This window comes from Pantherophis guttatus, chromosome 2 (assembly GCF_059756535.1).
Source record: "Pantherophis guttatus breed Tessera chromosome 2, ASM5975653v1, whole genome shotgun sequence".
Taxonomy (NCBI): Eukaryota; Metazoa; Chordata; class Lepidosauria; order Squamata; family Colubridae; genus Pantherophis; species Pantherophis guttatus.
Window position 1 is genome coordinate 185647527 of NC_142064.1, and position 22266 is coordinate 185669792.

General features: G+C 38.4%; 1 long non-coding RNA gene and 1 pseudogene across 1 annotated transcript in view; one reads left to right on the forward strand and one right to left on the reverse strand.

Moving 5' to 3' along the window:
* Positions 1–3770: 3770 nt before the first annotated feature.
* The window catches only part of LOC117657172 (uncharacterized), an 86492-nt gene continuing 67996 nt past the window's right edge, over positions 3771–22266 (reverse strand). The window contains exons 3-4 of the long non-coding RNA XR_004589081.3: positions 9914–10022; positions 3771–8181 (exon numbers count right to left, since the gene is read on the reverse strand). This is a non-coding gene — a long non-coding RNA (uncharacterized LOC117657172). The remainder of the gene's footprint in view (positions 8182–9913; positions 10023–22266) is intronic.
* On the forward strand, positions 20346–20754 carry LOC117657160 (histone H2A.Z pseudogene; annotated as a pseudogene).

A 22266-nucleotide genomic window follows, 5' to 3' on the forward strand; every position in this document is an offset into this window, starting at 1 on the left:
CATCTTTTTTGTAGTCTAGTCTGGCTTTCCTAAATGGATGAATTTGGAAATACCATTGTAACCCCAGATCTCACAATAAATATTGAGAAAGACCTCAATTTGCAATTCAAGCCTGTGAGATGGGCTTCTTTTATTGTTATACCAACATTATTGCTTATATGTCTAGCTTTTGATGTCTGAATTTATTGATAATAAGAAGAATCCATTATTATATGTTTATTTCTTTCCATGTATCAAGACTAGAGAGATTGATTTGAGCATATACTAATATGCCAATAAAATAGTGATCAATTTTGCTGCTCTCTCTTCCTCACCTGCTTTGCTTCAGTGGCTTCTGAAAATAGCTTGAAGTTATACTTAAAACACGTAAAGTCCTTGCTAAGCAGATATCCTTGTTCTGCCTATCATGAATCTGGAGCTTAGGTTAAGTAAAAAGACTGCTCCAGATAGTGATCAGTCCCTTGATTCTCAAATAAGGTCAAGTTTTAAATTATAGCTGGAAAACCCCAAACATTGAAACTAAGTTAATCCTAGGTAATGGAGTAGCATGCTGATTGGGTAAATGCTCATGAGAGTTTTAGATAAAGAAAACCTGTTTGTAATTAAAAAGGTTTGAGTCAGAAGTAAACTTTGTGGGATTCCACCCCCCCCCCCTTGTCTTCTTCCAGTCTGCTACAAGACAGAGAAATACAGTAAGCAAAAATGCAAAGCTTGTTTTCTCGGTCTCTCTCTCTCCCTCCCTCCCCCCCCCCCTCTCATTCAGTGAATAAAAATTTTCCTGGTATGGCATGAGAAACTCAGACATTTAACTTTTTTTTTTTAAAGGCTGATTTGGTTACCTTCAAAAATGTCAAGAAAGGAAGTTGAGATATTTCTACCAGTGATCTTGGCCCTGAGAGGTGCTGCAATTTGCCACAAGCCAAGCATTTGGAAGATGTTCCCATAGAAAATTATGTACCAAATGTCAATTCGGGTTAAATGCAAGCTAGCCCTTCCCAAACTATTAAGTCTGAGTCCATACTCTTCTCTACCACCCCTGAGTTTTGTAGTTCCTTCCTTTATTTATCAGTTACAATGCAATGGATGCCATGACTATGGGTTGGTCATAATACAATAAATCTCTGAGTGTCTGTAAAGGCAGCCAGCCAGCCATGCAAGAGGCATGGAGAATGTGGAGGCTGATAGACTTGTCTGATGCCATCAGTCCACTAGAGGTCATTGTAAGACTCAGCCAGGCTCACATCAAGATTTCTCAGTAGTTTGGTTCAATAAGTGACTCCCTGTGTTCACTGTTGTGAAATCTGAATGGTATTTAAGAAGGGAGCTGTTGAGCGAAAAACCTCACTGTAAACATCCAACTCAGCAGTTAAAAAGACAAACCATGCTGGAGTGACTCACAGAAGAGCTAAAAATAAGACAGCGTTTATTGTAATTGCATTACATAAAACTAGGATGAGCCTGCATTTGGCACATTATTCATTTAATTTTATGTCCAATTTATATTCCACTGTTCTGTGCAATCGCATACTCACAGAGGCTAACAGGAACAAAAAGTTTTAAAACTTACATTCCCGCTGATTCAAAATTAATTAACAATTAAAACCCTGATCAAAGAGAGTAGTCTTATTAATTAAGAATTAAAAACCTGGCTGATCTTCCAAAGACAGAGAGCGGGAGCCAAGTATACTTAACAGGGTGCTTTCCATAGGCTGGGAGCAGCACAGGAGAACTGCACCACTCCCACGCATCAAAAGAAGAACTGAGGCATCTTCAAAGGGCCCCTCCTACAAATCTGAGCTGGAAGACAGGCTCATAATATGAGACATAATTTCTCAAGTGGGAGCCAGTTCAGTACAGTGTTAAGGCATTGGGTTAGAAACTGGGAGACTGTGAATTTGGGTCCAGAAAGCCAATTGGGTGGCCTGGGACCAGTCATTCTCTCTTATCCCTGAGAAGTGGACAATAGCAAACCACTACTTCTGATCATCTTATCAAGAAAACTGCAAGGGCTTTTTCAAAACTGACTTGAAGGCACAAAACAAAAAGGTTTCTCAAGTAATCAGCACTAAGTTGTTCAAAGATCAATCCCGGCACTTCAAATTGTTCCCAGTAAGCAGTTGGCAGATCTTTTAGTACAGGCCACACTGATCCCAGTATTAGTTTAACAGACTAGCTGCTGAATTTTATACCAGTTGCAACTTTTTTTTTTAATCTAATTTATATGCCACCCTTCTCCGGAGACTCAGGGCGGCTTACAATGCATTAAGCAATAGCCTTCATACTTTTGTATATTTATACAAAGTCAGTTTATTGCTCCCACAAACTGGATCCTCATTTAACCTACCTTAGAAAGGATGGAAGGCTGAGTCAACCTTGAGCCTGGTGAGATTCGAACTTACAGTAACTACAGACAGCTGGTGTTAATCACAATGCTATCAGTCTGCTGAGCCACCAGGCCCTGTTGGCCTGGTGGCTCAGGACTTCAGGACTCTTTTACAAGAGTATCAAATGCTAAGTGTTTTGCAAAATGAAGAAACAGATTCAACTAATTCAGGAACAGTCAAAGCTCGGATCCTAAGTGTAAGGATGTAAATAGGCACAGCAGCCACATATGAAACTGAAGACAGCTGAGGATCAAAGAATATACCCAACTGCAGACCTGCTGTCTTGGGAAGACTGCAGCCCTCATCCAGCAGTCTGAACTTCAGTCCATGTCCAGTTTCTTAATAACCAATGGCATTTCCCTCTAGTCTGGATTTAATTTCAGCTTGTTTTCCCTTTTCCAGCCCATAGCAATGTTAGCATTTGACAGTACAACTCACATTATCTTTATCAAAACAAATTTCATAGAAATGGGAATGTTGTGGACAAGGCCAATTAAAATGAAAGCGAGGAAAGATATTTCATACTTCTTCATTTGGAAGGAATGCCCAACTAACTAGTAGTTCAGGAAGATGAAATCTTGCAGAAATCTGCAACTTTATCAACACACAAAGGAAATTATTTTAATTCCTTGAATCATTTTCTTATCACAGGATGCAGAGAGTAATGATCACCATGATAAAACCAGTGAATTTATGGAACTCATGGGCAGGGAAACCAACAAAACCTCATGCTGAGAATCATAATTTTCACAAAATAAAGACACGGTTTCAGAAACAGGTAAAACTGTTGGGCAATGCTAGATCAAATCAGTGATCACATATTTATAAAGATTACAGATTAATAGAGTTGGAAGGGACCAGTGGTGAAATCCAAAAATTTTTACTACCAGTTTTGTGGGCATGGCTTGGTGGGTGTGGCAGGGGAAGGATGCTGCAAAATCTCCATTCCCACCCCACTACAGGGGCCAGCCAGAGATGGTATTGGCCGGTTCTCTGAACTGCTCAAAATTTCCGCTACCAGTTCTCCAGAACCTGCTGGATTTCACCCCTGGAAGGGACCCTGTATGTCATCTAGTCCAACCCCCTTCCCAAGCAGACCCTACACCATTTTTGACAGATGTAGCCCTTTTCAATACAATTCAGCAAGTCTGTTTTCAGACAAAATAAAACAGATTTAAATCGGGCATTCTCAGTATCTGTTCATGATACTATATTGAAAGCGGGCTCTTTCAGTTAAGCCAATCATTTGAAAATTCCTAAATATATTTTTATAACCCTGTTATATATAATCTTATTAGGTGATTCCTTTGCATGTAATATTTAATATCTACATCGCAGGGAAAAAAATGCCTAGAAATGCACAGAGACAGAAATCTGAAACAAATCTAAATGTACAAGTTCTTTATTGTGTTCAGCGGAAAGCACACATTTGGAAATGCAGCTCTATAGTAGAGATACCCTTTTCCTACCTATCTGTAGAGATACCCATTTCCTACCTTTCCCTATAAACAGGGAAATGGTACCAAAAGTATTCTGTAAGAAAAAATATTTTTAACATATTTATAACAAATTCAACTTCTGATTCTGGTTCCTTATTGTAGATTCAAAACACAACTAACATTTAAAGCTAAGTCAAAGAAACAAAAAACGATTGCAACAAGAATATAAATTGTAATGTAAACAGGTTAATGCTGGTCTGTGACCATAATAAAAACTATTATTATGATGATAAACTTTTATTCATTAAACATGAAAGTCAGTCAACTGAACATTTAAAAATGTATCAGAAATATTATTGACTGGCGTTGATGGTTGATATGGGCTGCTGCCAGCAACCCGTATTATTATTATTATTATTATTAATATTATTATTATTAAACTGGTACACAAAAATTATTCTAAAAGTCTTTTAAGAAGCATGTTCCTTTTTGCAGTGGAAGGGATTGAACTCAACATTGTTCCTTTTGGGGAAAAAAGCAGTAACAATGGCTATGGTTTACTAGAAAGAAACCCTTATGTTTTTTGAGACCAAGGCTTCTGCCATAGGTTTTAATTCCCTTCTGTCCTAGATGGGAACAAGTGATCCCTAATAAAATCTGGTTCTCAACTACGTATGTCTTTAAAAGCAAAATGCAGCCTTCTGAATTGGCCATGGAAGCAAATAGAAGCCAGTGGAATTGATATATGATCTGAGACATATGCTTTGACTTGCAACTACCAGACAAAAGTCTGGTCGCTGCATTTTAGACTAATTGAAGTTTCTAAACTGCCTTCAAAGTCATCCCCATGTAAAATACAGTGTATGATAATAATCCAGGCTTGAGGTAAGAACAACATGGAAGACAGAAGCCTTTAATAGGATAAGATTGCAAACAGTTTATTAGCCAATATTCATAACATGTTCTGCAACTCTGAAAGGAGCCTTAATTAATAGTCCCTCTGCCTTGTGTTATTTGTGGTTTATTTCTCGTATCCAATTTTGTACTATTTCACACTGAAGTAAGCTATGGAACAGAATGCAAATTAATAAAATAAATATAATGGAACAGCATGTGCATTTTTAAAAAATTGACGGGAGGAATGTGGGAGGGATCATCCATAACCAAAGTAAGACCTGGATACAGAGAGAAATTGGATCTGCTTTTTGTCTCAAGGCAATTGCAAAATAATCTGAGAGCAGAAGACACTAAAATTTGTCCTTTGTTATGGCCATATCCATTCCTAATCACCTTTGAGATTTCCAGTACTATTCCCTCTCAGGCATGGAAGCTGGACCTATCAGTCTGCCCAGACACTAATCCACCCCATTGAGTTTCAGAGAAACCTTGGGCTTTTTCCTGACAGGCAGATCATTTGCAGAAAATGTGCTTTGAATTCGATTGTTCCTGTGTGGATTTTTTCTGAACGATGATCTCAGAAGATTCTCTGATTTACCAAGATGTGCTGGAAGATGTAGCACAGAAAACAAGGTTTAGAGGGCCATTGGAGTGAACCAATACTGGAAATGATACACGGCAATAAGAATGGAAAAATATAATTATTTTTCTGCTCTTACTACATTTGTAGGTAAGTGGCCAGTGGTGTTCAAAATGACTGGGTTTTTTTCCCCCCCTTCAAAAGAGCCAGTCTACAGGGTTTCTCTGAGGATTATTCTAGGTATCTGTCAAATAAAATCACTCAAATCTTCTCTGAGCTGGAGTCTGGCTGGCTGAGGGAGAGAGTCTTGCCATATTATTTGAATCTGTAAATCTTGAAGGAGACAGTATCCCAAGGACTGTAAATCTAGCAACCAATATGTTAGAATACATGTGGTCCTCAACTTATGATTGTAATGGAGCCTGAACACAGCAATCATTAAACATCACAGTTGTTAAGCAAACCAGTGGGTGCAGTTTTGCTGAAACCTAGAAGTACATACTGGCTTTTGGCAAAAACATTGGAAAACACAGTTATGTGACCTCAGGATGCTGCAAACAGCCATAAATGCAGCCTCATTGCCAAACACCCAAAGTCTGGTCATGTGCCCACAGAGGCTGGGGGGGGGGCAATCATCAGAACTTCAAATCTGTAAGTAACCATCTGTAAGTAGCCATAAGTAACTCCAAGGTAGGTTTGTTTTAAAGTCAAGGGCTACCTGGTTGTTCAAGGCCTTCTGGGAGATGATTTGTAGTTTGGTCTAAGCAATGATGAACTCATCCTTAGGTAAGAGAGTAGTTCCATCTGCCTTGAAGGTAGTAATATAAAGCCTTCTTAAGAATCACCACCAAACCCAATTCTATTGGCTAATTTCTGATCATTTTTCAAACTCCCATTTTGGAGGAAGATTGTGGAAAATGTTGGAAATTTTCAGAAAGAAGCAGATTATCTTTAAAAAACGGTTTAGGCCTAAGTATAGCATTGTTCACACTTAAGGATAATTTTTGTCAGGGCCTAGATGGGGATGCTGCAGTGGTGGGTTGCCCCCAGTTTGGACCGGTACACAAGAACCGGTAGTAAAACCAGTGAGAGGCTCTGCCCACCGCCCCAGATGTCATCATCGGCTATCTGTGCATGCGCAGAAGCAAGGCGTGTGCGAGAGCAAAGCAAGCCCTCATGCGCGATCCGGTTGCGAACTGGTAGTAAAGGTAAGTAGAACCCTCCCCTGGGATGCTGCAGTTATCCAGACTTTTCATGACCTTTCAGCAACTTTTGATATCATTGACCATTGTATCTTAGACTGACTACAGGGGTTGGGGCGGGCACAGTGTTACAGTGTTTCTTTTCCTATCTTTGTGCTCAGTTACAGTTGATGTTGGCAGGAGGAGAAATTGAGTTTGAGACCCCTGTAGTACGAGGTTCTTCAAGGCTGAATAATCTCACCACTCTTATTCAGCATCTACCTGAAGTTGCTAGGCAACGTCATTCAACAACATAAGGTCCAGTGTCATCAATATGCCAGTGATACCCAGTTGAACATTTGAACCCCTGGCCAGTCAAGTGATGCTGTCAAAGTCCTATTGTAATGTCTTGGAACTGTAAATTATGGCTGGCTGGGGAATCTTGGGTGTTCAAGGCCACACATTTTAAGCTGCCAGGTTTGAGAAATACTAATCTAAATTAAGAGGTAATATAGCACAGTATTCTGCATATTGAATTGGGATTTCGAAGACTGGATTTTGGCCAAGAAGCTTAGGAAGTAATCCTGAAATATCCCTTTTCTCAGACTAATCCTCTGGATAGGTTGTTATGAAGATAAAGCAGAGAGAATCTATTGGTGCCATGTTCATCACCATCACCAACAACAATGTAATTTGTTTTGATCCATTCACTATACCTTTTCTAGTGAAGTGTCTGTTCTCTAGAATAAGATTTCTTCTGAAATCCAGATGGCACTCATCTTGTTGAGAGGCTTGAAGACTTGGTTCATAACATAGGCCTTTGATAAGACTGATTGAACCTCCCTTCTGGGTAGTATGGGTTTGCATCTTGATGTTGCCGGCTTTTGCCATTGACTGTTCCTTGTTTTATTATTATTATTATCTCTTTTATTCATTAAACATGAAACTCAGTCAACTGAACATTTAAATGTATCATAAATATGATTGACTTGCTAATGGTTGATACTGGTTGCTGCCAGCATCCTAGGTGTCAACCAAGTATCTTCTTAAAATATACAATGTTCCAAGTAACACAGTTTTTTGCAGTTCCACTGGTGTTATTGCAGGAAGCTGCAATTTCTTGATGTGTTTTGTAAAATTCTTGGACATGGTACCAAGGGCCCTGATGACAATGGGGTATCACTGTTACATGTTTCATCCATAACTGTATAGTTTCTATGGCCAGGTCACGATATTTCATGATTTTTTCCAGTTCTTTTTCTTCGACTCGCCTGGTACAGCGATATTAATAAATTGTATGCTTCGGCCCACAATAACTATGATAACTAGCGTGTTGTGTTCCAAATGATGATCTGTCTGTATTTGAAAGTCCCACAAGATCTTCACTGTCTCATTTTCTACAACTTTTTCCATTTTATGTTCCCACAACTTTTCAAATACAGGTAGGGCGTGTTGTTGTTGTTGTTGTTGTTGTTGTTATCACTCTGTTGTTCAGAATATTTTTTTTATATAAAAACCATCCAGAGTCATTGGGAGCAGGGTGGTGTAAAAAAAATATTAAATAAATAAATTTCCCCACTAGTGACTGGTGGCATCTTCTAGCATCATTCAGGCATTCTTGAGCTGATAAAAGGCCAGTCTCTTCTGTCAGCCCTGGAGGCCATCTTTTACTTTGGATCTTCACTTGGTGGATGGACATGCTGTGGGAAACAGGAGGGGGAGTGGATGGAGACAGGATGAAATGTATAGCCATAACAACATTCTTTTCCCTGGGAGTCAAGGACGTTCAGCTTGCACCTGGAGAGGCGTGACTGGGAAGTAACTCTAGGTGCGACGGGGATATGATTGGACCATGTGATGGACATCTGGGTGCAGGGGAAGGAATTTTGATTTGGGTGGGGAAACCTGGAGGGCTTTCAGATTTGGGTTTTCCCAGATGTGCTAATATGACATCTCTAATAAAATGGAACTTTGAAGAAAATGCCTGTGTTGGAGTTTTACTTCTGCTGGGGGTGTTACTTGGAACCCTGACATCTTAGATGGTGCACAATGTGTCTGGAAGACATTGCGGAGAAGTGACCTGAACTAGAAGATCTGTCCATCTGGCAAAATGAAATGTCAGGCCACTTTTGCATGCAAAGGATTTTGTCTATAACTAAAATATGCCTCCTCTTCAATACAGGAAGATTGCTACTGAGCTTCGTTCATTGGAAGAACACATCATCATAATAGGTAGGGCAGTTTCCCCTTACCTACTCCTGCTCCCCTGAATGTGTGGGAGTACTATCCCAAGAATTTCCAGCAAATTTGGTCACTCTCAGTAAAACGGCTTGCATACAAGAACCTGCTTACAGAGATTCTTACTAGAATTCTCAATTTGATTGTGGTTTTGTTATTATTATGGTTTGGGAGAAAATCTGATGGAATGTTTTTTAGAGACATTTTTTTACAAAAAAAATTCTGAAGCTAGTCTTTCTGACTCACATAATGAGTTCCCTGGAAATCAGTGGCACCATTCATGATTAAGGATGAGTTTAGTGTACAGAGCTTATTGCTCATAAAGTACCCCGAGGCCATGTACAAAATATGAGAGAGTATCAACCATGGTTCTATGTTTTACTTGAGTCCAGCTGTTCGAATGCAAATTTTTGCTGGTTATAGGTAATTTTTTCCTCTAATTCATTAAGAGTTAAAGGAAGTCCTTTAGCCATTAGATTCTTGTCATTTCCACCGAAAAGGAAGCCTCTGGCATGAAACCAGATATCCACTGTTTTTAAGTCCTGCTGATCTTTGACTTTAAACTTCTGGACAGTATTAATTTCCATTTAATTTAAAAACATGCATGGCATTCTCAGCCTGATTGAGTTACAGGGAAAGAACACCAATACACTTCCTGTTGAAAGTAATAAAGGAAATTGTTCCTTCCTTATCGATCTATCAATTATCAATAGTTAGGTTTACCGGGAATTGGGCATAGAAATATTTGATACCAGGATGTAAATTTGTAAAAGAAGGTAAAAATCCATGCCATTTCTTTTAAGAGAAGGAGAATCCTAAAACACATGAAAGGTGAGATTCCATGGCTAAGATCTATTCTTGCCTGTTTGGCATTTAAGTCCAAGTTGCTATCTAATGCAGCACTATTTGTCATTGTGCTCAACCATACGCCTCTGAAATAACATTTCTAGTTCAGGGTACAGAACAAGTCAAGGAAAAGTCAACGGGCCAAGTAGTGGTTGGGTGGTTAACGTCCAATTTAGAAATCTGGCACACTCTATGGAATTGCTAGACTAGATTTCAAAACTGGATTTCTACACCAAGAGGAGGATCAGACTATTAGTAGCTGTTATCTCTGGAAGATATCTGTTGGAAGATAAAAAGGCAGGAGGAATCACTGACCTGTCCAGTTTACAAAAATCCAAAGAACCATACCTTTTTTCTGAAGATGTACCACTTTGCTAAAACTTGCAGATATTTCCCTGGATTTCCTTTTCTTCAATGATAGCCTTTAACTGCATTACTTGTTGATATGTAAGAATATCTGTAGAAAGGAGTAAGAATTATTTGAGAACTTCAGAAGACTTGGTGTTATTGGCATAGTAGTTTTCTTCTTACTTTCGTTTAACACTTTTACCCCTGTTCATTTCAGAGTTCTCTCTGCTGGTTTCCAATTTCTGTTGGGGGATGAAATCTCCAGTCAGATTTTTGAAGACATTTCATTTCATATATATTATCACTGGAAACAAAACCATAAATTCTAGGGAGATGTGCTCCCCTAGCCATATAGAATCAGAACATTAGGCCTTTTACTATGTCTGGCAATATGGTAAAGGTAAAGGTTCCCCTCACACATATGTGCTAGTCGTTCCCGACTCTAGGGGGCGGTGCTATCACCGTTTCAAAGCCGAAGAGCCAGCATTGTCCGAAGACGTCTCTATGATCATGTGGCCGGAATGACTAAATGCCAAAGGCGCATAGAACGCTGTTACCTTTCCACCAAAGGTGGTTCCTATTTTTCTACTTGCATTTTTTACGTGCTTTCGAACTGCTAGATTGGCAGAAGCTGGGACAAGTAATGGGAGCTCACCCCGTTTTGCGGCACTAGGGATTCGAACCGCTGAACTGCCGACCTTTCGTTTGACAAGCTCAGCCTCAGTCTTAGCCACTGAGCCACCATGTCTCTCTATGTCTGGCAATAGCAGCCTTGAATTATTTATATAGAAAATGTACAAAGGTACAATTTGATGAAGTTTTTGATAAGGACCCAATTCTGGTGTGGGAAATTCCCACTTAGCAGAGCTGCTACAGCCCTAGTAAATTATTCAATATCCATTTTAAGCAGCAAAAGGATTGATGTTTGGAATGTCTTAAAACGGGGAGTGAGTAGGCTTTGTCTATAATTCTACTGTCTATTTTTCTTCATGCAAAGTCCATCCTGCTTACATTTGGACAGGAAAACTCTCAGTAAATTCAGACAAATTACTGCCTTAGTCCTTCTACCTGGGGTCCTTTTAACTGGAGGTTGATTTTAGTAACTTGTGCGTAGGAAACAAATAGGTACACAGCAAATCTGCTGTATATCATGGAGAGATTGATTTTCCTATTTGCAGACTAAAGACTACATGATAAAAAATACTTTTAGTAGCACACAAAAAAATAAAGAGAATAAAAGAGATTACCCACTACCATAAGAGTTTTTTATTCTACTAATATGCAAATGCCAAAAACATAACAATATTTGTCCATTTTAAAAAAAAATCAGTTCTGGAAACACAGCCCCAATAGGCATACTATTTTTTTTTCCTGGGCATCTCTGATCAGGTGTGCAAATTGTACTCTGAACTATCTTTTAAAGAGCACTAAAATTAGCAGAAGATGCTGGTTTGGCAGTTCCATCCAATGTTTCCTAGATCCTGTGAAATCATGCTCTAAATCATGGCTGGCTAGGGAATACTGAGAGTTGAAGGCCGTGCATTTTAAGTTGCCAAGTTTGAGAAACACAGCTCTAAATTAAGAGGTAATATAATACAGTATTTTGCATATTGAATTGGGATTTCTAAGACTGGATTTTAGCCAGAAAGCTTATTTAGTAATCCCGAGACATCCCTATTTCTCAGCCTTATTGTCTGGATAGGTTGTTATGAGGATAAAACTGAAAGAATCTGTTACTGCCATCATCACTATCACCAACAATATAATTTGTTTTAGTCCATTAATAATTCCAAAAAGCACAAAGCAGTAGCAAGTTCCCCTCTGCATCAGTAACATTACATATAAATACAGATTCTCCACATTGCATTTGACAATCCATAAATGAGAACTTTCCTATTTTGACAAACTACTTCAAATGTAAGCAACCGACAATGCAAAATTCTGCATTGATTGAAAATCCAAATTTGTGGTCATTTAAATTACACTTAATTTCCTAACCAGAATGGGTCGGATCATGTTCCTCAGTCAAAGCTACTTGTTAATGTCTGCCAAGTGCTGACCCAGCAAAGCATCATCTTTAACACACTGTGCATGGCCACATCTAAGATTGAGTGTAACTAGCATTGTTTTCCTATATGGAAGCCTAACCATAGATTTGCTCTTGCTGATGAGCTGCGTGCTGATCAGCAGGTTTCTGCAGCAGCTTTGGAGTCAGAAACATTGTTTATTATTTCACTCCCTGTTCCAAAGCTGAGAAAACATTGTTTATAAGAAACTTCAAAAGACTGTGTCACAGATATCAAGCCCATATTGTATGAGCTTTTGCCAAGTCAAATTAGGTTATTTCACTTGATATTAGGTTTGACAAGCAAAGAGACTGTGAAAACCAGAATTCCAGGAGGGCGTGCCGCCTGTAATTCTGAAATATACTGAAATATATACATATATATATATATTCTGTGTGTGCATGTACGTGCGTATGCACATATGTGTTTTAACATTTCATCAGTAGCTGTACTCCCTACTCTAAGATTAGATTACTGTCTATATTTATCTTGTCTTCAAATGTGCCTTATTCTATCATAGTCTTTTTCTAAGATCAAGATTCTCCTCTAATATGGATAAATTAAATAGACTTTGTTTTGGCTTGCAAACGAGTCCTTTCAGATGGCATGTCTCCATGGCTGTGCTTTGTTGTTGTGCTAATCTTGAGGAGTAATGATTAAGATGGGCTTTCTTTTGACTCTCAAGATACCTACAGACATAATACAGGACTTTTTTAGGGGAACATTTCACATGGAATTTCCCACTGACAAGTGAATTGTTGAATAAAAAAATAGTAGACAGTCTCTCTTAATGTAGGGAGCACTAATAATACCAAAGCCTAAAAAGTCCAGGAGAAAGGTAATAAAGCATACAGTGTTGACTTGAACTCTTTGTTGGGTAGCAGTTCTCAATATTCCTAAGTAAGCCAGCAAGTCAAGGGCTTCTAAGTAGAAATGAGGAGGACAGAATTTGGGACCATCTGAATTTTAAAACACATTCCTTGTCACAAGGTTGTGCTTTAAAGAAGAAGAAGAATTGAGAATGTTCAAGGAGTGGAGACATAACAGACAGTACATGTGTGTAACTGCAGTTCTTTCTTATTCACCCATCACTTTTGTTATGCTCAAAAAGACCCCTTTTGAAACTAAAATAAAAATATGCTTTAAGCATATTATATGAACTAATTGTGGACATTTACCCAAAGGGAGTTAGTTTTTAGCCTGAAATATCTTTGTGCTCTTTATGGCTAAACTAACTCCTCCCATCAACTGAATTGTCCAAAGAATATTTTGGGATGGGGTTGGGGGAAATTATCCAGCTCACTTCTAAGACAGGATAGAATAGTGGCTTAAAATGGTCACATGACAGTGGGGCTTCTCTAGGCATTCCCTCCCTCTTCTCTTTTTTACTTCTACAACCAACATAACTATAGGGGGAAGTTATAGTTTTAAAAAGGCTGAGGGGGTTGGGATTGAGTAAAGCCTCCTGATTATATCTTTCCTGGAGCTGGCTGTGATATGTCACAACAATTAAAGGGAGGATATGACAGCAGCTTCCTTTAGAGAGGCTAAATGGAGTTAGAAAACAGCATTTCCCCACAAACTGGGTCACTTGTTCACAGGTCTGAGTTGGGGGAGGGGATCATATTAATGCTTAAATAAATTTTAAAAATGCACTGCCATTACACCGGAGTTGGTCAATTAAATGGAAGATTGACTCACCCAATCAGCCCTTCTATGCAATCATAGCACATTGGTTGTATGTCAGTTTCTTATAAACACAGGTAGTCCTTGACCTACGACTTCAATTGAGCCCAAAATTTCTGTCCCTAAACAAGACAGTTGTTAAGTGACCTTTCTTGCCAGAATCACTGCAGTTGTTAAATTAGTAACATGGTTGTTAAGTGAATCTGGCTTCTCTATTGACTTTGCTTGTCAGAAGGTCGCAAAAGGTGATCACATGACCCTGGGACACTGCAATCATCATAAATATGAACCGGTTGCCAAACATCCAAATTCTGATCACACGACCAGGGGATGCTACAATGGTCATAAGTGTGAGAAACTGTCACTTTTTTCAGTGATGTTGTAACTTTGTACAGTCACTAAATGAAGTATTATAAATTTAGGATTACATGTAATGAGTATGGTCCTTTGCACTCTTTCAAGGAAGAATAGGATTGAAAAACAGGAATGATATTTTCATAGGGTCAGGAATCATGGAATAGGATTGGTCCATGATGAATAAGGATAGGATGGACAAAATGGAATAATATCTAGATAAGAATTTCTGCCTGTTTTATCTGCAGAATGGGACACAAATTACTGGGAATGAGATGTGACACTAAAGACATTCTTGGTTGGAGACTATTCACGCAGCTCTGACGAATACTTCTCCATTCCAATGTCTTCCAGACAGGTTGGTCATGATGTCTGGGGATAGGGGCATCTAGGCTTAATATATATAGACATCAACAGGTTAGGAAAAGTTATTCTTCCATATTATTCATCCCTGCCATTTTCAAAATTAACTATCCTTTTTATTCAATAAGCAGAAGTCTGTTTGTAAATTGACTGGTAAATGAACTATACATTTTACTCAAGAAGCACAATTCTGAGTTGTAAGCACACTGACAAATCACCCATGCATACTGTATGTCAGAGAGAGAGAAGAAGAGGAAGAAGAAGGGAGAGAGAGAGAAAAGAAGAAAGAGAAAAGAAGAGAGAAAAGAAAGAGAAAAGAAGAAAGAGAGAAAGAGAGAGAAAGAGAGAGAAAGAAGAAAAGGAGAGAAAGAAAGAGAGGAAAGAAAGAGAGGAAAGAAAGAAAGAAAGAAAGAAAGAAAGAAAGAAAGAAAGAGAAAGAAAGAAAGAAAGAAAGAAAGAAAGAAAGAAAGAAAGAAAGAAAGAAAGAAAGAAAGATTCTTCTCAGTGAAGAATGTAGAGTAAGGTCAATGAGATACAAGCCACTAAGGCATATAAAACCATTACACATGAAGCCGTTACACCAGCATGTGCAAATGTTAATTGTCGCCCATACATCCAACTTAATCAAGTCTAAAACTTCATTGACTTCTGAAAAAAGGCCACAAGCGTTGGATTCTGGGGATGATTCCACAAAGTTGGGAATCATGAAAGAGGTCTCGGCAGGAAGAGGCGATTATGCTGGGATGTGAGAATTCACCACAACGACTATTTACAAGCTATACATCCAGCTGTTAATTTCAAGTTATCAAAACCAATCAGCATATCCAACTTCTCAAACAACATCTGATCACCATCATCATGCTGGCAATCGAGTGCTGACAAACATATATAGCAGAGCTGAATTTACTTAAGTATACAGCACTGGTTTCCTTCACTAAACACTAAAATGTGACTTCAATTACCAAGTCAGCTCTTACACAGTGTTAGAATCTAGCAAAAACAGAAAAATAGTCATGAACTCTTGCTTGGAATGGAAAGTACAACTGGGGCAAAACATAAAGGAGTTTCATGTGTTCATTTGCAGCAAAAGGAAAAATAAATGGCCTTTGAAAAGGAAAGTTTGCAATAGATTAATTTCCTGATTAATCAAAGCCACATTCCTTCCAATGTAGCAAGGTTTGGTAACGTTTTGGTGGCCAAGGATACACTTGACAGATTTTTATGGGGACAAGGGCAAAATAGGTAGGGTTTCTTCTTATAGATTGACTTATTGGTTGATTATGTCATAAAGAATATTTATTCATACCTTTCAGGTACTAAATGCTGTCTACAAACACAGAAAATAGAGAAGAAAATTAAACTATCAGTCCTCAAAAGGACACCTACTGAGGCGGACCAGGTCCACCATCCACATCAAAAGCTCAATGGAACACGATTGCTTTAAAAGCTTTCAGGAAGGCAAGCAGAGTGGGGCCTCCCTGAATTAAAGGGCAATGTGTTACACAGGAAGGAGGGGGCAGAGAAGTCTGTAACCAAAAAGGCATGCCTTTGGATTCGCACCCTTTTCATCTCACAAAGAGTGAAGGATCCTCAGCAGACTCTCTTTATATGCATACACAAGCTGAGCTAAACAGGAATGGGAGAGATGATCCTGTAAGTATTAGGGCGCTAAGTTGTGTAAAGCTTTGTAGATGTTAACTTACATCTTACTTGGGGCTCGGAAGTCTGTTGACAGCAATGCAGCAACCAAAGAACAGGTGCAGCACTAACAAACCTTTCTCTCCCTCTCCTCTCCCCCCCCCCAAGTAAAGCTGCTTTTTCCTATTGGTAAAGCTGCTAAAGCTTGGATTATTTCATTCATCCAATTTGTACAGCTGCCCATCTCATGAGAAGTGACTGTCTTTATATTATGGATATGTTTACAGTATTGTAGTATGTTCCTTTGTATATGTATGGTTGTGTTTGTCATCATTGTAAATATTGATTGGGTTGTTGGTTGTTAAATTGTAATTAAAACTAATTTTATTGGATAAAAATTATAATTATGTATAATTATGAAGACATAAATATGTATTTTTGATAACATTAGGTAGATATTGATGAGGGTGATTATGATGAACCAATGGCAGCTTCAGAGTTGTTTTTAAGAGTAACCTTATCTAAAGTGCATTGAAGTAGTCTAAGTGTGAGATGGTAACGGAATGCATCACAGATGTAAGAGCTTGCTGGTTCAAGAAAGTCTGCCCCTGGCAAAAGGCTTCATTTCTACTTCAGTTGGAACCACAAACATGACCTGCATTTTCAATCAGAGCATGATAACATCCTAAATTAAGTATGGGACTGATGTTAAACCATACTGATCACCTACAAACAAGAATTACATCTTGCTTGGAATTAATCAGAGGTTATTATCCCTCCAATCTCTCACACCCTCAAGTGTGAGGTCAACTAGGTCAACATTTCCATATTATTTATAGCCTCCCTGGGATGACAATGTATTGTTGAGCATCACTGGCACATTTATGAATTCTCACCCCAAACCAAAGGATGACCACTCCAGCAATGTTAGGTAGATATTAAACAACATGGGGGAGAAAGCAAAACTCAATGGAACCCCAAATTGGAGTTTCCAAAGGCTTCACTGCTTGTTCAGTATGCATAACAACTGGAACTGCCAGTTCAGGAGGAAACAGAACCACATAGTGGTATGTCTAACACCATACCTTTAGACATTCCAGAAGGGTATCACAGTTGGTGGGATAGATATTGTTTAAAGATCTAAGTCTCACACTCCAGGTCCAGATTTTATTTCCATCTCATATATTCTCCATTAAAAGTTCTCACTCTTTTGTGAACTAAAGACCGCACTCAATCATCGAGTAGTGTGCCAACAATCACTCATCAAAAAGTAGATGGGATTGGGATGGAAACAAAATTGGCTTTATATTAATTTGTGTTTAAGTACAATTAAATTACACAATATAATTTGTGGTATGGTTATCATGCTTATGAATTTCCTCTTATGATTATTTTATTTTATTTATTTTTAATTTGATTTATATGCCGCCCTTCTCCGAAGACTCAGGGCGGCTTACAATGCGTTAAGCAATAGCCTTCATCCTTTTGTATATTATGTATTGTGCTCTTTCTCCTTTAAGTATTAAAAATTACATTCACTATCAATTTTGGACATAAACATTTGGGGACCGCACCCAAAACTTTGGAGAGCCTTATACAACCCTAGGATCTCAGAATGTAAACCCCTGGTTTAAGATAATGATTTAAAATGTATAGTTAAGCTGATGAGTGTTTACATGTGTTTCAGTTACTATTTGTGATATTTTCATTAAATATTATGAACCAGAATTTCCCACAGTACTAATTCTCTTGGTACCCTATACTATGTGTTATTAAACACATATGATTTCCAGAAGTCCATTAATATGGTATATTAAATAATACTTGAGACTAATAACACTCTAATTAGGAAACCAGATAATACGCCATTGATTTTTGGGGGGCAGAAGGATAAGTAGCATACAAGAGAAGCAAATAAGAAACAGTGATCTATGGAAAATTTGAATAAGTTTTATTGAGTGAAAAAAGACAAGGAATTCAGAAAATAGCAGAGCAGCTGAAGGAAATGGATAAGGCAGAAACACAAATAATCTTATACTATGATACAATAAGCAAAGCTAGAATTTTGAGGCTTCCTGTCACAGCAAAGAGAAACAAAAATTTACAAGATGCAGAATTCATAGACCATACCAACATCCCCACACAAAAATAGTAAGGGGAAACACTTGCTCGCACAGGCACCACTTCACTTGGAAATGGAGAGAGAATGTTTCTGAATTAAAGAGGGAGAGAAAGAAAAAGGCAAAGGAACACCATTTCTTTGAAGCTTGTACCAAGAGCTCTGATCTTTTAATGGTAGTGTTAAATGCATTAAATGGAGATTTCAACAGGAGAAGCTAAGATGTCCTATCTATGGTTGGGATATGCTTTTTGGCAAGGATGTAAACTGTACTTTTTGGTTTCTACAAGCCATGGGTATCCCAGAATTGGGAGTTCAGATGAGTTGAAGGGTAGGTATTGAAGTACTTCTTCATCTGATTCTGTCTGTAGGTAGTGCCAACTGGTTGTTCCAGGCTATGAAACCCAACTCCGAACTATGATTGCTTTAGGGACCCAGGAATACTATGCTTGTGAGTTGACAAAGGAAAGGACCTGAAGGAGTTTCTTCCAGCTCCTATAAAACCTGAAAATCTACCTCACTGGATATCCCTGACTGGCCTATTCCTATTCAAAGGTCATTTTGTTTGGGTTCAAGCCCAGTCTGTGATTTAAAAGATCTGGCTTCAGATGACTCAAAGAGGTTTCTAACTAGTGAGGAGGCTGACTGTCCGTTTCTGCAATTCTCTAGCTACCGTATTGATGGAGAAATATGAGGTTTTCTTCCTCCTTTTTTTAGGACATTTCTGTCCTGAGGCAAAAATGTTTCTAGCAAATTTTTCCAACTGGGGAAAAAAATGGAGGGTAAAAGAGGTGACGATTAGCAAAGCAGAATCAGAAAGAGACAAAAATGGGCGAAAGGTTGGGTCAGGTGACTGATTTGGGCTCATGACTTTCTTCCTTTCCTGAAAACAGTTGTAAAGCATTTGACTTTTGTTCTAACAAATGGAATGATCCAGGAAACGTTCATGGTCCTTGCAAACATTACCAAAATGTATTTAGATACCCTTTTGCTACATCTGCCATTGTTTAGCAAGACCCAGCAATCAGCAGCGCAAATAAAAAGGACAGCTGCACAAATTTTGTTTGCAATATCATCCCTGGATTCTTTTTAACTTACTGTTTATGGAAGAGACCATTGAAGATTGTCAGATTTGTTCTAACTGGGGTTCTATCACAGTCTTTCTAGTGGATGGGGTATTGGGTTAACTGTAAAAGAGACCTGCTGTTTGAAATCACCATATTTGGCCTGTTGATTTGACCATAATATTAAATTTCTGCAAACACTGAGCCAAATTGGGGTACAGTTTAGAGTGCAATACCAAATGAGCGAATATATGCATTCAGAACTTTCACATGTTGAAGATATAGTCTAGACAAAGAATTATAGACTTTATTGTATTCTGGATACAACCCTGTCAAAATGTAAACATTTTGTATGTAAAATGTAAACAGGCACCACTGATTTTAAAATGGGAAAGACACACATATCTTTCTCATGAGTAAAATAGGGATGTACTTGTTTAAATGTGTTTGTTTATTAAATTTCTATGCTGCCCTTCTCACTGAGTTTGCTGGAATTGATCCTCTGGTGTATAGGTAATTATGATATGAATGAATCCAAACGTGTTCATTCAGTGTGGTAAGGAATCTGTTCTGCAGTTCTGTAGTTCCTGATCAATTGATATAAAAAATCATGGAACCAATTCCATCTCTTCCAGATGAAGTTGCAATCAGATCTGCCAATTTCATCATTAAAAGTACCTAGCCTTTCAAAAATTGGCAAACATGAAAGTTTTGAATGGAGCTGTTGGAAAATAGCAGCAGCGGTAATCGAAATACTGAAAAGTAGTCGTCTTCAATTGGCCTAAACCAGGGGTCAGCAACCTTAAACACTCAAAGAGCCACAAAGGTCCTAACTGGAAGGCCCCCATTCAATTCTGGAGCCGACCGGAAGTCCAGTTCTTCCACCATAGAGACTCTTCCTAATGTGGCATCCTTTTTCCTCTGCCAACCGGAAGTCCAGTTCTGCCACCATAGAGTCTCCTCCTAGCGCGGCGTCCTTTTTCCTTTACCTGTCCTAACCAAAAACTCTTATCAAAAGTGACAGGGAGCTGCAGCAGAGGGATGAAAGAGCCACATGCGGCTCCAGAGTCACGGGTTGCTGACCCCTGGCCTAAACAATTCTCTTCATTTCTCCTCCCACGGATGGACAGACTTTGTTTAAAATGACTGGAGGAAAAGCTGGGAAGGACCCTGGAAAGATGAAAACCAAGATGGTATCTCGTTCACAGAGAGCTAGTTCACAGAGAGTTTTCTCTTGGTCGTATTCACCGGCACCTGAAATCAAGGATGACAAGTCATGGATGTATGGGGGCTACAGCTGTGATGTATAGTGCTGCTATCTTAGAGTATCTCACAGCTGAGGTTCTTGAGCTGGCAGGGAATGCATCTAAAGATTTGAAGATAAAGCGAATTACTCCTCGTCATCTGCAGCTTGCAATAAGAGGTGATGAAGAACTGGATTCATTAATCAAAGCACCAATTGCTGGTGGAGGTGTAATTCCACATATTCATAAATCTCTCATTGGAAAAAAAGATCAACAAAAACAGTTTAAAGGATTACCTATGTATTAGAACTTTCAAAAAGCTATGTTGTCCATTGATAGTGGATTTCCAGTGGACTTCATCTGTAAAATACAATTTTGCCCTTCTTTAATCTTGAAGATGGAGCCCATCAAACTTTCTAACCAAAATTCTGCATTGAAATCTTAATCTTATTGAAGTGTTACATGCAGTGGTGGGATTTAGCCAGTCATACCTATTCGGGAGAACCAGTTGTTAACTTTCTAAGCAGTTCGGAGAACCGGTTATTGGAAGAAATCTTATTTTGTTTTTTTCCACTTTACAGAGCTAATCCTGTAAGGAAGGCAGGAAGGAAAACATTATGGCGTTGTTTCTAGCCTAATCTTTATTGCCCTGCTTACAGAAACTGCCTCTCTGGTTAACCCTTATTACATTGTAACAGCTAAGGCGAAGTGCCCATTGACGTGAGTGACGTTGAATTGGCCAAGCCCATCCAGGCACATAACCACCGAGCCACGCCTACCCAGCCGGTCATTAGGGCAGAGAACCAGTTGTTAAATTATTTGAATCCCACCACTGGTTACATGATTTCAGAGAAACTATTGTCTGTAGTGGTTCTTGACTGTTTTAAATATTTTGGATTTTAATGGGATTCTTGACATTGTTGCTAATCTGTAATTTTTAATGCATTGAGTACATTTATTCAATTATACTATGAAATTTAAAACAAATTTGGACATCAGCATTGCTAATTAAATAAAATCATAAAAACTTGAATTATAAAGCTTTGGTGTCAATCTCTTGTAGTTAAGATCAAAAAGTTCCAAAAGAGAAACAAAAACAGCATTCTTTATGTCTTTTTTAACAGAACCTTAAGTCTGGTGAAGGAGTTAAATGAATGGATTGTTTTAAGGCAGTATGCGTGAACCATTTTTAAGTTGCTGAAAATGTGTATGATTAGTTAGGTCAAGTTCTTGAAAAGTACTTTTACAGTAAGTGCTATGTATTTATATTGTTTAACTATTTGGTCCCCATTTCATGGAAGCTGCTGATCTCACTGAGTGCTAATGTGCCTGCACTGTGCTAGCACACATATAGATTAAAATCCTTGCAAAATTGATCCAAGACCAATCGCTGCCAAAGGAATCACATTAAGCCATATGACTTGTATGGTTTTGGTTTAATGTGTAAAGCTAAGCATTGTGACTTGTATGCCACATTTGACCTGGGGTACTGTTCATGCTGTGCCTTCTTCTAATGTTTAAAACTAATCTTCAGTACTTGCAGCTGCGTTGCTTCAACTACCAGTTGAAATAAGCAGTGTTTAGATAATTCCATCCAGTGGACTGTCCTCTCCCTTTCTTCACTCACCTAAAAATACATGCCTTAGAATGTATAATTTCAAAAAACTGATATTTTGTTACTGAGTTTCCTGGGAAGAGGGACTATATTACTTGAATTTATTGTATTTCTGCCTTGTCAACCCTGTATGTCATATAATAGATCGTTAATTTGTTTACAAAAAAATGTACAGTCTAAGTTTATTAAATTAAAACCAAATCA